This window comes from Ambystoma mexicanum, chromosome 6q, assembly GCF_040938575.1.
Source record: "Ambystoma mexicanum isolate Mex_15411 chromosome 6q, UKY_AmexF1_1, whole genome shotgun sequence".
In the NCBI taxonomy this organism is placed as follows: domain Eukaryota; kingdom Metazoa; phylum Chordata; class Amphibia; order Caudata; family Ambystomatidae; genus Ambystoma; species Ambystoma mexicanum.
Window position 1 is genome coordinate 1,034,974,307 of NC_090937.1, and position 14,610 is coordinate 1,034,988,916.

At 46.4% G+C, this 14,610-nt stretch overlaps 1 protein-coding gene across 5 annotated transcripts in view; it reads right to left on the reverse strand.

Moving 5' to 3' along the window:
- PCM1 (pericentriolar material 1) overlaps positions 1 to 14,610 on the reverse strand; it is a 2,166,942-nt gene that overhangs the window by 1,828,207 nt on the left and 324,125 nt on the right. The gene's annotated exons all lie outside the window — the stretch shown is intronic.

A 14,610-nucleotide genomic window follows, 5' to 3' on the forward strand; every position in this document is an offset into this window, starting at 1 on the left:
TAATGAGGAAGGCTGCCAAGAGGGCCCGCCACCAACCAGGTCTACATAGACCAAAGGGGCAGAAGCAGGAGGAAGCGAGACCATACGCAGTAGTGGCATCCGAGCACGCCAGTCATAAGAAGGGCGGAATGGGTTCACAAAAGGTCTCTCAGTTCTGTCGGTACACACTTTAGCTTCAAAGAGAGGAACTTCGGAACTGGGCCCGGTCTGAACAGCTCTCCTGAGAGGGGCCTCGAACCGTGGTTCGGAACAGAAAGCCTCAACTGAGGGCTCAGGGCGCACCCCAGTGTCTGTATGGGAAGCTCAAGACAAGGACACCAAACTCTGGTACCCAACGCCTCAGCACATCTGTGCGGACTATTAGCACCTTATTGGTAAACCTCAGATCGTGATCCGGTGTCGGCAGGCCCCTCGCGGGGAAACCTTGGAGAAAACCCTGGCATGCCTATTAGGCCTGCGAGGCACCTCAGGGGAAACCCTGGTAGCAGAGCTCTTGAGGCCCCTCCCAGACCTGGAGGATCCCGGGAAGGAGTCCCCCGGCCGTAGTGCCATAATAAGTAAGGAATTTACCGGGCGTCTCTTCTTCCAGTCGAAGAGGAAAAAATGCGGTGGAGGAACACTGGAAGACCACCTCCCCCCAACGAAGATGACGCTGAAGTGCCCGGACCGAAAGGGAGTCGCAGAAGAAACATGAGTCCCAACGGTGATCCGGTCCCAGACACTCCAAAACAGAGAATGGGGATCCGCCCTAGCGAAGCGACGTTCGCAAGAGGAACAAGAGGAAAATCGCAAAAGATCCGGCGTAGACTGAGGACTATGCGACCGCATAACTGGAGCAGGAGAGAAGGACAACGGAAAGAAGAAACATTTCTTTCCGGTGATGCAAGTGCTTCCAGCCCCGACCACGCTTGTTACGGCCACGTGCGGTACCCTGCATAAAAAGAACACATTTTTCAATTTGATGCTTTGTTACAAAAGTGCTCCGGTCCCGTCCCACTGGACGGAATGTCCCAAAAGTATGGCGGAAAGGGGACGAGACGTAGGAGTATGGTGTTTATCTAGAGCAACCAACGTATCAGATTCGGAGACTCCAAGTCCTTCAACGCTTGCCTTAGATGCACCTAGACTCACTCCCTCTGAATTCTTCCTATGGCAGCTTCATTGGCTGCCTGTTAAAGCTCGAGTTGAGTTTAATATCCAATGTATTTCTCACCAGGCTTTTTATAATGCCGGGGCAGTCTATCTGCAAACTAAGCTGGAGCGTTTTCAACCTAGCAGGTGTTTTTGATCATCGTCGCAAATGTTATCTAAAACTCCATGCTACCAATGAGCCCTGATAGGGGGCCGCTCCTTTTTGGTTTTTGCCCCAATCTTGCGGAATGCCTTAAACCTGCCCCTATGCGGGATTGCAGGCCATCTTCAGTTTCGGTGAGCGCTGGAAACGGATCTCTTCTAGTTTTTCTCTATGGTATTGAAGCACAACAGGGTGATCCTTCCTTCGCGCCTAGATGCCTTGAGGCCTTAGTTCCAGCTATACAAGTACTGTACATTACAGTGCAGAGTGGCCTCCTAAAATCTGCCCACCAGGTTTGATTTTAGAAACCCATCTTAACAGTACCTTAAGAGAGTTTGGTAAGAGCAAGTGCGGAAAGCATTTGCTCATCACCTAGCATTTCATCTCAGAAACCTCCCATACAGCTGGTCCTAAAAATCCCTCCTAACAGTTGGTTCAAATTATTGTAATAATGTGGAAACTTCAAGGCCTATATTTAAGGCGTTATTTATACAATCCTCTGGTGAGGGATGTACAACCAATACCCTCAAGGTAGGACAGTACACCCAACCCATAAAAGGGAAGCCAAACATCTGTTGAAGATGGTATGTGACAGAGCAATCAGGCTTAACGGAAGGAAGAGGTGGGGGGTATGCTGAAACAGTTGTATAAGCACTTTAAATTAACATAGCACAACATAAATACCTATTGTAGTTCTAAAAACAGTATACATTGTAATAAAAGACAACACACAATTATATTAAATTGAGGGGCCACTATCTAATGGGAAGGCACATTACATATAGACACGGGTGTGAAGATAAGGGAACCAACCATTGAAACAGTTATTAAAGGTCAAACAGGATCCCAATGCCAACACAAGTTTACAGTATTTCTAGACCTCTAGGACATTTGGAAAATACAAATGCAAACACAAGTAAGGAATGGCCTAGAGGGGAGAACCCATTTCTAAAACACAGCCAGAAGCCACAAGAAGACTAGACACATCCTATGGAGGCGGTGTGGGTTAACTGGCCAAGCCTTTGCAGGGATTATTCACCCGCAGAGCTACAACCTTCAGAAGTTACTTTCCAAAGGCGTGGTACTGAGGGATTTCGAAGTGGAACAAACCAGAGCGAACGTTGATGTTCCCTCTTTCAAAGCTGCGGCTGCCATTGATTGGCAGAAGCTACATTTGCTGGCATATTGGCCTGTGCCGAAGCACCAGAGACAAATTCTACGAGGATCAATGATCGACATTTTCAAGTTACACTCCTCACATCTTTTAAAGCCTGTAGGTTTCAGAGTTGACATTTTTTATGAAAAAGAGTAAACTATGTGAGACGACATTGAAACATTCCTAGAGCGTGCTGAGCATGCAGAAAAACAGAACTGAGGCAACAGAGCGCAGTACAAGCTATTTATATTGACATCACATCCAAACATGGGTGTTAAGAGCGTTTAGGGACTTTAATACCAAAGCCGCACTGCGCCCTTTACTGACAAAAAAATAAATGACAAAAGAATCCAAAATCTGCTGAAGTAGGAAATTTATCGAAGATAAGGAACCCGTGGAGGACACAATCCATTAGAAATCATGATTTAAGCAAGGTTAGGGTAAGGATTCAAAGGAGTGGAAAGCAAGCCAAAATGAGATATGACATGATTCATTGTTGCAAGGAAATGGCAGTGCCGCCAGGGAGTGTTAGGACAAGATTACCGCACAAAGTTCGGAACAGCGAGTCTAGATTTTCTACGGAGAGGACAGTTTTCAGGGTCAGGGGTGTCGGAGTGGGACTATCCAGAGGGTTGAAAGGGGTTCTCTGGGTCTTTTTACTTCTGAAACTTAATTGCAAGTGTCTTTGGTTACAGCCTTAACTCTTGCTTTCAGAGTAGTACAACTATCCCAGTCCAAGATTGAGGAACTCTGTGCAGAGATTGGTTCCAGTAAGGAGAAATGCTGTGTATCCAACATTCTAAACTGCCTTTCATTAACCATGCCCTAAATGCAGATATAGAGAAAGAAAGGGTTTGCTCTCAAACTGCGCACACACATAGAATAATAAACAATTGCAAATTAAATGAGTGGTTTTAATCAGAATTGGTGCAGCCTGACACGTGTTTCGAGCTTCCCGCTCTTCTACTGAGGCTTAATCTTGGCTAGTGTGTATTTTGAATACAAAGGTAGAAGTTGAGAAGGCTCCAGTTCCCCACATAGCAGTGAAAGTACTGCAAGATAATAATTTACTGAAAATTCATTCGTGCAACTGCAAAATAATGGGAGCCCACGCCTAACTTTGTCAGATTACTCAACTTCTACCTTTGTATTCAAAATACACACTAGCCAAGATTAAGCCTCAGTAGAAGAGCGGGAAGCTCGAAACACGTGTCAGGCTGCACCAATTCTGATTAAAACCACTCATTTAATTTGCAATTGTTTATTATTCTATGTGTGTGCGCAGTTTGAGAGCAAACCCTTTCTTTCTCTAATTCCAATTTCCAGTGGGAATTTGGCAGGCTCCTACTCAAGCTCTCAGCCGCAGCCCTATCACAGCCACATAAGTTACCGTTCTATGCGCTGTATCCTGCTGGCCTTTTCTGCCACTTTTTCTTCAAACCTAAATGCAGATATGTTTATTCCCCTTAGTTAGGGCCTAGAATCTCGTCATCATCAAGTTCAGGTAGTAAGAAGCAGAGAAGCTGGTGTGAGGAAGGAAGAGAAGAGTTTCAAGCAAGAGAAAGCAGCTGCAGCTACAATTGGCAGCCAAGTTCTTGAATAGTTTTTCATCAAACATACCTTAACGTTTGTGAGGGGGTTAGGGGTGGTGGGGTCTATAAATATGTGATGTCTTTTTGAACTGTTTAGCCACGGCAGATGTCAGAAAATAGCATATTTAATTGTTCACAAGTCCAAGGTAGCGTGTGTGATTACAAGTGCAATTTTGAATTCTCGCTGCTGCGACTTTCAGAGACAGCGCTGTGAGAATTCTAAGAACATTCTCCCATTTACCTCCCATAGGAGCCCTTCTCAGATGACTGAGAAAAGGTCATACCCATTGATTTCCCTGAAGTTCCCCCAAAGTACTGTGAAGAAGTGGGTGCCAAGAGTGATGCATACTGCCTTTGTAAAACACCACTATAGTACTTTGACGAAGAAGAGGGAGTCGGGAGGAATACAGACTTCCTCTATGTGAAACACCACTATGGTACAGGGACGAAGAAGATGCAGACATAGGCACACCAGTATACTCAATGGAGTTGTCCCAATAACAAGGCCAGGCAATGTCAGGGAATTGAAACAGTATGCCCACCTGCAACCCATTAGCCAGTCACAGGTGTATAAAAAGGAGGAAGAAAGCAGTAGCCGTTCTGGGAATGACAGAAGCAGGCGAGAAACTGAAAGTAGAGACTTTGAGGTGAGCCGTTGAATGCAGTGCTGTAGCCTAGAAAGCATCCACACCCTGCGGACTAGGAAGAATGTTGGTCCCGGCAGGTGTGGCTTAACAGCTCGAGCTCCTTGGGACGGAGGCCAGGCAGAGGAAGGAGGCTAGCCGAGAGGCCATTCTTACACCCACCAAGAGGAGTGCTCACCCTCCTGGGGCACTGATAATGTACGAGTGCCTGATGGATAGAGGAAGAACCCCTAGAGGCATTTCACGAAGTGTGTGGCAAGCACAATAGACAAGTGTTAGGGAGAATTCTCATTTCAGGGCTAATTTCCCTTACCTATAGAGTCCCCCAGCAGCTTTGCTGGATTTGAAGGGTTTATTTCTTTTTACCTGCTAAGAGCGAGACTCTTTTTTCCCACTCTTAGGCATTTTTTGCTGTGTGTATTCTAGGCTATTTTTGTGTTTAATGCCTATAGGATCTTCTCTCACCCATAGGAACCATCTTTATGCACATGTGTCACACAGCACCCTCCGCGCCGTGACACAGGGGTGTCGTAGCGACCCCCGAACATAGACTCTATACCCTGGGACTGACTGTCTCCCAGGGCATGTAAAGTCCCCATCGACTTTACTAGTCGATTTTTATGAACTTAACCAGTACACCCCATCTTAATATGGAAGTACTGGAAGGGGTTAATAGTTTTTCCCCTATGTTCATTTTCGAGAGGGTACCTTAAAGTCCCCCTCTGCAAAGTTTCTGGCTGGTGGCAGTGGTTACTTCAACCGCAAATATTTCTCTATGGGATTTTCCCATTGTTCGAGGCTACCACTTTTACTGACAGCCTCTAACATACCGCTGGTCTATTTTTTTATTAACTTTACTCCGGTAGGCTTTATTTGCCAGAACTTTGATAAAACTTCTTTCTCGAGTCTTACTCCATTTTCCTAACCCAGGTCGGGGATCCTTTGTTCGTCCTTTTGGCGGGCTTCTGCCAAGAAGCCCTCCTTTTAGCGCCACTGAGTCTGGGGTGGGTCTGTTGTTTGAGAGGGGGAGTAGAACCCCCAGACAGAGTTGCCACCGCAACTCAGGTCGCACTCTAACCTGATAGGCTGGAGGTTCTCCCGCCAAGATGACCATTCCACTGCGTGAGTGACAGCTAGGCTGTATGAAGGGGTCTCTTTCTGCATAAAAGCAGGGTCCTGAGGACTGGAAGAGCAAGACGTTGCCACTCGAACTACGGAACCGAAGGAAAGGGAAGCCAGAGACATCTTCAGCATCTACACCACCGGTGAAGCCCTGCCGGATCGTCTCACCACTTTTCTTCCACACGACGAGAGCAGATCTTCAGCGGAGGAGCCTCCTTCCCTTGAGCTGGTGGGGTCAACCAGTTCACCTATCGCATCCTCTGACCTGCCTTGGTCGACTCGACAGTGCTCCGCACTTGAAGACCGGATAGCCAGGCAGCTATCGACCCGGACCGCGATTAAAAGGAGCGTACCTTTTAAACTTCGTTTGGCAGCACTGCGGCCGATTTCATCCCTGGGTAGTGCAGCGACTCGAACCTTCCTCCACAACGAGATCCTATCTTCCTCTGTTGGACCCCTCGACCTGCAGGAACTACCAGGAACAACCGCCACCGCATGAGCAATTTCTCCACGCTTAAGGTACATTGTTCCGCCAGGCCGCCCTTTCTCCGTGGTAGCCCTAAAGGTGTTTTAAATCCTTTAACTACTTGTGGGGTCGGCCGCCCTCTCTCTTAACATTGTCTTTCGCCTTGCATCTACCTCTTCCAAAGTTTTCTACTAAAGACTTGACTGCAGCTACAAGAACATTTTTGCTCCTAAACTCTTGGTCCTGTACCACTGACTCTGGCTCAGGCCTATTGACTCTGGCTGATTTGTTAGATCTGCTCGCACTAGATTAGTTTTCAATGAGAAATGTGTTAATGCACCTAAATCTTCTAAACCCCTCTTCCTGCCTACTGTTTTAACTTGTGGAGTGCCATTTTGCTCAGTTTTCATTCACTTGTCTTTTGGTTAAAGTGTTACTGTGCATTACTTGTTAACAAAACTTCAGGGAAGTGTTGCTAGGGGGTGTCTGAAGATATTTAGGTTTAACTTGTACTTTCCCTCCCTTTCGTTGAATTGGTAGTGTGCCATGTGTAGTAGGTTTTCATTGTGCCGGTTTGCTCAGTTTTTACTATACCGCAAACTAGTCTACAATTGACTAGGGAGTTGTATATGCTTTTCTTTTGACTAAACTTAACTTACTTTATTAACTGTGATCTATGTGTTGACTTAGAAGTGTATAAAATAAATATATATTTTCTTTTTAATACAAAACTTTGGTCAGTGTTTCCTTGCTCCATAGTACTGTACTACTGATTGTGTCAACCCTGAATACTGCTCATCTCCCTCTTGAGATAAGTCTGACTGCTCAGCCACAGCTACAAACTAAATCTTTGTGGTACAGACTGATACCAAAGGGGATTTATTGCTCTCACCTGTAGTCCTAATCTGGGGTAGTGCTCCCTAAGGGAACTGCCCTGGATTCTTCCTAACAGGAAAGTCTTCAAAAGGGGAGTCAGTGAGTGTGAGAGGCTGAATAACCCTGTGGGACCGATTGCAAGTGCTAAAGGAAGAACTTCTATTCTATCTAGTTTTAAAGTATAGATTTTATCAGAATGGTCGCGTTCCTTCAAAGAAGGGAAGGTACATTTTCCAAAGTCTCCATGTGAAATGTACTTAAAGTAAACAGCCTCTGTGGCAGAAGACCTTAAGAAAAGGGGACCTGTGTGGAGCCATGAGGTGTGAGCAAAAAGGCATTGAAAGAATAGGGGAGCTATAAAAATAGATTAGGTGTGAGCAAAAACTATAAAGAATTAGGTATTGGGGAGGCCACCAGGCAGGAGAGTGATCCAGGAAGGCCGCAGAAGCCCAGTAAAGAAAATATGAAGCAACAGTCATTTTTAAAGAAAGTGAAGGCTGAAAGATAATCTTATTTTGGCTAATGAACTTCAACAAGAGGGCACAGCTAAAGCCCAGGGCACCTGGTTGTGCAACCTGTAATGGGTGGACCGTGCGGTCTGACAACTGTGCCAAGACCAGGGCAGTCCCAATTCAATAAGTGAACTGTGTAACGTTCTTTCAACTGGATGTTCCTCACACGTATTCCTCATCTTTGACAATCGATATCCAGCTACAGCAATTTTTCTTTCCCGGCAAATGGTGTGGTGTGTTGATGCAATCGACTCAATGTCACTCGGGGTCCTCCGTCTCGAGGATGTCGTCATCAAAGGCATATATGGCACACGCAGCACTCGTTGGCTTCAGTTCTGTTTACAGTTTAAACTACCTGCATAACCATGGGTTTTACCGTACTAACCTTTGAAGGAGCGAAAGCTGTAATAGCATGGGAAATTCTACAGTGGGGTAGACTGGAAGGGCGATAAGGAAGAGGTGGGAGAAACATCCAGTCGAAAGAACGTTACCAGGGGTTACTAACTTGTTCTTCGAATGGATTGTGTCCTCCCACATATTCCTCATCTTTGATAGACTCCCAAAGCAGTGTTTGATTTGGTGGAGAGTGTAAGAATTTAGTTTTCAATGGTTTTCATGAACCGAAGGGAGGACAGCTTTTCCAAAGCTTCCACCCTGACCGAGGGAAGACTCAAGGAAGTAATGCTTTGTGAACGTGTGAATGGTAGACCACGTAGCTGCCTCACAAATATTTTTGATCGGTACACCCGTTGCAGGGCTGTAGAGGTAGCCATACCCCTGGTGAAATGGGCCCTTAATCCTTCCGGAGGATCCTTGCCCGCTAGTCTGTAGCATTCCGAAATTGCCAGAATGATCCACCTGTATAAGGTCTGTTTTGTCACAGCCAAACCCAGTTTGTGACCTGTATAGCCTATAAAAAGCTGATTGTCAATACAAAGTTAGGATCGCCTAGATATAGAGCTCTGTGTGGATCCAATCTATGTAATATGTCCTCCTCTTTGACAGGATGAGATGGAGGATAGAAAGTGGGCAATACAATTATCTGCCCTACATAAAAATCAAAAATTATTTTGGATATAAATGAAGGCTTAACCGTCAGAACAACCCTATCCTTGTGGAAGATAGTAAAGGGTGGCTTGGATGAAAGAGCCTGCAATTCACTCACTCTACGAGTGAAGGTTAATGCTACCAAGAGTATGGTTTTAAATGTTAAGGTTAACAGACATGCATGTAAATGTTCAGAGGGTGCACACAAATCAGAAATTTTAGAATCAGATTAAGGTCCCAAACTGGAACCTGGAAAGGAGATGTAGGTGAGGAGGGGTGGGAGGGGGAAGACACATTTGCGAGTCCCTTTAGAAATTGTGTCAGTAGTGGTATTTTGAAATATGAACATTCTTCTGACAAGCGCTTAAAGATGGATAGCACCGCCAAATAGCCCTTAATAGTTCCAACCTGGAGCCCCAGATTGCCTAAGGATAATAGAAAAGATAACACTTCCAGTGTTTCGCATAGAAAAGGGTCTATATTCTTGTCTTTGCACCAGCAGCAGAATTTGTTCCAACGGCAACAGAACAAGGACTCTGCTGCTGGCCTTCTGGCCAAAAGCAAAATCTCTATTACGTCATCCGGGAGGTCCCAATCCTTGTATCTCAGCCTTTCAGAAACCATGCGTGAAGGATGAGTGTTTTGACCTCTGGATGAGAACCAGGCCCTCCTCTCGCAAGAGAAGGTCCTCTCTTAGTGGAAGACTTATTGGAGGGCAGATGGACATGTACAGAAGGTCCGGGTACCACGTCCTCCTGCCCCAATCAGAGGCAATTAGGACCATGTGTTCCGAAATTTCTCAACCTCCTGATCACGAGAGGAATGACGGAGGGTGGAGGAAACACATACAGGAGTATACAGTCCACTAGGAATGCGTCACTTAGAGCTCCTCTTTAAGCCAATTCCCTAAAGCAGTACAGTTTGCACATCCGGTTGACACTGGTTGTGAATAGATACACTTCAGGGGTTCCCCAAAGGTTGAAGATCTTTTGAAGGACTTCCTGAGCTAGTTTCCACTTGTGGGAGACTCTGCTCTGACTGCTCAGAGCATCCGCCGCTGTGTTCTCTTCTCCAGCTAGGATAGCTGGAGATAGAGAAATTCCTTCTTGAATTGCCCAGTACCAGAGTTGCATTGCCTCTCTGAACAGTGGTAGTGTCCCTACACCTCCTCTCTTGTTGAGTTATTACATGGCCACTGTGTTGGCCGTCATTATCAGGACATTCTTTCTCCGTACAGAGGGCAGAAATGCCTTCAGCGCAAGTCTGATTGCCCTCAGCTCTAAAAGATTGATATGTAGTTTGGATTTCCGATGGAGACCAATGACCGCTGATTTTCAGATAGTTGGTGTGGGCTCCCCACCCCATGAGTGAGGCATCCATCACTACTGTTATCTATGACCATGGTTGCCAAAAAGGTTCTCCCTTCAGAATGTTGTCCTCGCAGGTCCACCACAGGTTATCCTGTGCAACCCTGCTTGGACCCTGAAGTAGGTCCGCCATCTTTCCTGCAAACTGGCACCATTGTGTCCTGAGGGCCCATTGAAGGGATCTCATGCCCTCACCTCGGGTGGCGAGCTCTTTCCCAAAGAAAGATCCAGTACAGCTCTGATGAACTGGCGCTTTTGAGAAGGTGTCATATGGGACTTCTTGTAATTGAGGGAGAAGCACAGTCTGTGAAGAGAGTGGTAGGCGATGCTGAGACTTACGCACCCTGATCAGCCAATCGTCCAGGTAGGGGTAGACTTGATTCCCCCTCCCCCGAGACTCACTGTCACCATCACCATCAGTTTGGTGAAAACCCTTGGGCGGAGGTCAGCCCGAATGGTAGAACTCTAAACTGATAATGAGAACTGCAAACCTCTGGTATTTTCTGTGCTTGAGATGGATTGGCACATGAAAATAAGCATCCTGAAGGTCCAATGACACCATCCAATCATCAAGTTGGAGGGCCTGAAGGATCTGAGAAAGTGTGACCATCTTGAACCTGTTCTTCCTGAGGAACTTGTTCAAGTATCTCGAGTCCAAGATGTGTCTCAGTCCTCCGTCCTTCTTGGGTATTAGGAAATCATGGGAATACCAACCCTTGGTCCAGTCCGCTACAGGCACTGGTTCTATAGCGCCTTTCTCCAGCAGGGTCAAAATTTCCTGCACAAGGAGCAGATCTGGAATCCTCAAAGAGTGGATCCCCGGTGGATGGTTTGGAGGTCTTTGAATGAAAGGAAGGCAGTAACTGTGGGCGATGGCTTTCATTGCCCAAGCATCCGAAGTAATGTCTCGCCATTCTTTCAGATGCTATGAGTCTGCCTCCCAGTGGGGTTTTGTGATTCAAGACCTCTGAGGTTTTGAGGCGCTGATGCAGTGGCTGTTGGTAAGGATGTCCCTGCTTGAGCGTGCTTAGCACCTCTCCCTCGTCCACCACAAGGGAATCTCCTTTGGCCTCTTTGACCAGCCATTCCTCTCGCTCTTCCAACTGAGGGGTAGTAGCAAAAAGATCTACCCCTCCAAGGCTGTCCACTGGGGCAAAAAGGCTGAGGCTGCCTAACAGCGGCACCTAAGGATTTGGCTGCCGCCTTTGAGGTCTGCAACTTCAATGCTTTTGTCCGCCTTGCTGCCAAAAAGGTGAGACCTGTCAAAAGGCATGTTGAGAAGCCTGGATTGCACATCCGGCGCAAAACCAGACTTCAACCATGCAAATCTGCATATTACGGTGCTAGTTGCCATGGTTCTGCTGATGCGGTCAGCAGAATCCAGACCCGAATGTAAAGACTCAGACATGGCTTCCTTGCCATCTCTAACAATAGCCAAGAACCAGTCTCTTTCCTCCCCCTCAAGAATGTGCTCTGCCGCCATGGAAATACAGTCCCATAGAGTGAATGAGAATTTTGCAAGGGCACATGTGGAGTTGGCAGATTTAAGAGCCATGCTCCCTGCAGAAAATACTTTTCTTGCCCATCCATCTACTCTCTTGTCATCCCTATCTGGAGGGATAGTTGGATAAGCTGCCTGCTTAGAAATTAGGTAGCTGCCTGTACCACCAGACTCTCTGGAGTGGGGTGTTTAGACAGGTAGTCGGCTCACTACTGGAAGGGCAGTATTTTTTGGTCAGATTTTTGTTTACTGCCGGATTAGTCTCTGGCATCTCCCAATTTGCTGCCACCCTTTTTTGGAGAGCAACACGCAATGGTAAAATAGGATCCATTTGCAGAACCTTATCCAGGATGTCCATTAGATCATCCTGTTGAAATGGGAGGTAAGGCCTACTCCACCCCATATAGTGTACAACTTTAGACATGCTAGCTGTTTATATGAAGAATCTGCGTGCTCACCAGCTTCAGGTCTACCAAAATCCAGCTCTGCTGAGGTGTCTACTATACTGGACCTCTGAAGATTATCATAAAGATCTTTCACTCTCGACTCTTCCGAAATAAAGCTCTCGGGTACATTTGGTGTGCCAAATTGAAGACCAGGTGTCAAATAGTGCGGCTGGACGTAGATGGTGCCGCCGATGTTGAGGGCTTAGCTGGCCTCGAGGGCGTAGACTACCTCGACCTATGTTTGGACTTGGGGCTCGAAGGATCCTTCGATGACTTGTCATTGCTTCGAGGCCTCGACGGCGCTCTGAGGATCTGGCCTTCGTCCCCGGCTCGAGGGCGCCCTGGATTTGGCACGAGTGCTTTCCTTACTGGCTTTTTTGGAAGGCGTGCTAGGAGCATGGCTTGCCGAGGGTTTTTGTTTTTGAAATACTTTGAATGTTTCAGATCTAAATGCTTCCTATTCGGCAGGTGTGGAGTTTTTTTTCGTGGGACAAGCTACCCTCTCTGGGAAGGTGTCCGACGATTAAGTTGAAGAAGTCGACCTGTGGTGCCTCTTTTTCGATGACGAGTGGTGGGAGCCATTTCTCGATCTTGATCTTTTTAAACCTTCTTCCTTCGAGGAGAGTCGCCTCCCGGCTCGTCGGACGAAGGTTTCTTGGACAGGGTAGTAGATTAGCATTTTTGGGCGTTTTACTGACCACCAATTTCCCCTTTCGCTCCTTCAGAGCCTTTCTGATCATTGACTGGCCCTTGGAGCAGGCTGAGGTCTTATGCTCCACCCAGAGACACCACAGACAAACTCTGTGTGGGTCAGTTAACGACATCTTAGAATCACAATATCGACACTTCTTGAACCAGGTCTTCGGGGTAGTAAGTGTCGAGGAAGAAGACATTATCGCGAAGAACAAAGGAAGCGCGCTGTAGTTTCTCAAAGCAACAGCTTACGTGAAAAAAACAGAACTGATGCCAACGGGCGTTGCGCGTGCTATATATACCTTCGATGACATCCTCGAGACGGAGGCCCTCGAGGGACATCGAGTCAACTGCATCGACGCACAGCGCCCCATGCCAAAAAAAAACAAGCTGAAGCTGAATATCGAATAGCAAACATGAGGAATACATGGGAGAAGACAATCCGTTCTAAATAAAGGTTTTCGTACCATACTTCAGTCGTCTGTGTCATCTTTTGATACCATGTCTGTCTCACAGCGCGCACGCAATGAATTCAGGCAATTACCTGTCAGCAGCGTAAGAGTTGTAACAATCTCAGAAGCATTCGAACATACAAATTCAAGAAGGGTCTTACACGCAGTGACTTTTTCGGTATCTTAAGGCAGCTACGTTTCAGGAACTCTTTGGAGACTTGGCGCAGCGACTGAACGTAAGCTGAAAGAAGCTCTGTGTCATGATTTCCCTGGACACACTAGCGCAGCTTCCGCAGTGACGGTGCTTCCACTGAAGCAAACTAGTTTTGAAGGCCCTCTTGTGGCCATCCTTGTTTTTGCACACGTGCAACAGTATTTTCTAATTTTTACCAAAACCTTTTCTGTACATAGTGCGGATGTATTGATCTGTTTTTCTGAAAAGATTATCCGAAGGATTGAGCAAGTGACTGTTCTTTTCAAACAAACCAGAAAGCATGAAACTCAGAATAAGTAATAGTTTTTTGGGGCAGAAAAGCTAGACGCTACATAACAGGAAACTTGAAGAGCGTGGTCAAACACTGTGTGAATTTAAAAGGTGCTAGCCTCAGAAGACTTGTGTAATCCTGAAAGACTTTCAATACAAGGATCCCTCTAGTCTAGGCAGTAGCAGAGGGAATTCAGGTAAAGAGTCAAATCTAAGGTGAGGCAAGAGTCGGTTAATTTGGGAATGTATAATTTAACATGCAATTCTTTGTCGCCCTCATGCAGATATCCTCCACAACCAAAGCCAGGAATCTGAACAGTTTGTTATTTTATCCACTTCACCTTTCCCTTGGGGGTGTTCTGGGCTCAGCCGTTTCTAAATCAGTTTGAGTGCAAAACACCTAAAGGGACTGGGGTTCAGAAGCTCCTGAGGACATCAAGAGAAAACATTGACATGACAGACCTGATTTAAGCAAGATTAGGCTAAGGATGCAAAGGATTGGAAAGCAAGTCAAAATGAGATATGACACGATTATCGATTGCAAGGAAATGGCGGTGGCAAAGATAACCGCACAAAGTTCCGAACAGAGCCTCTAGAATTTCTCCGGAGAGGACAGTCATGGGGGATTTGGGGCCCACAATACAAATCCAAGGGGAAGGGGTATGGAACAAGGAAGGATGGAAGTAGTAAGGAAGACGGACGGGAGTAGGCCAGACCACCTTGGGAGAGAAGGTTTGACTATGGGTGAATAGAGGTGTTGGATCTGAGGACACAATGGTTCCTTTTATTGGTATCTAGATTAGTTACGCTGCCAGAGTGAGCTTTATCTCCGTTGTACAGACAGTATGTTTTAGTGCTGCATTGTAGAATATAGAAGTAATGGTTGAGTGAGGACTGGGGTCTGGAAAATTAGAGCATGAGAGTGGAGGTGGTTGGAGAAAGAGGGAGAGGGCACGAT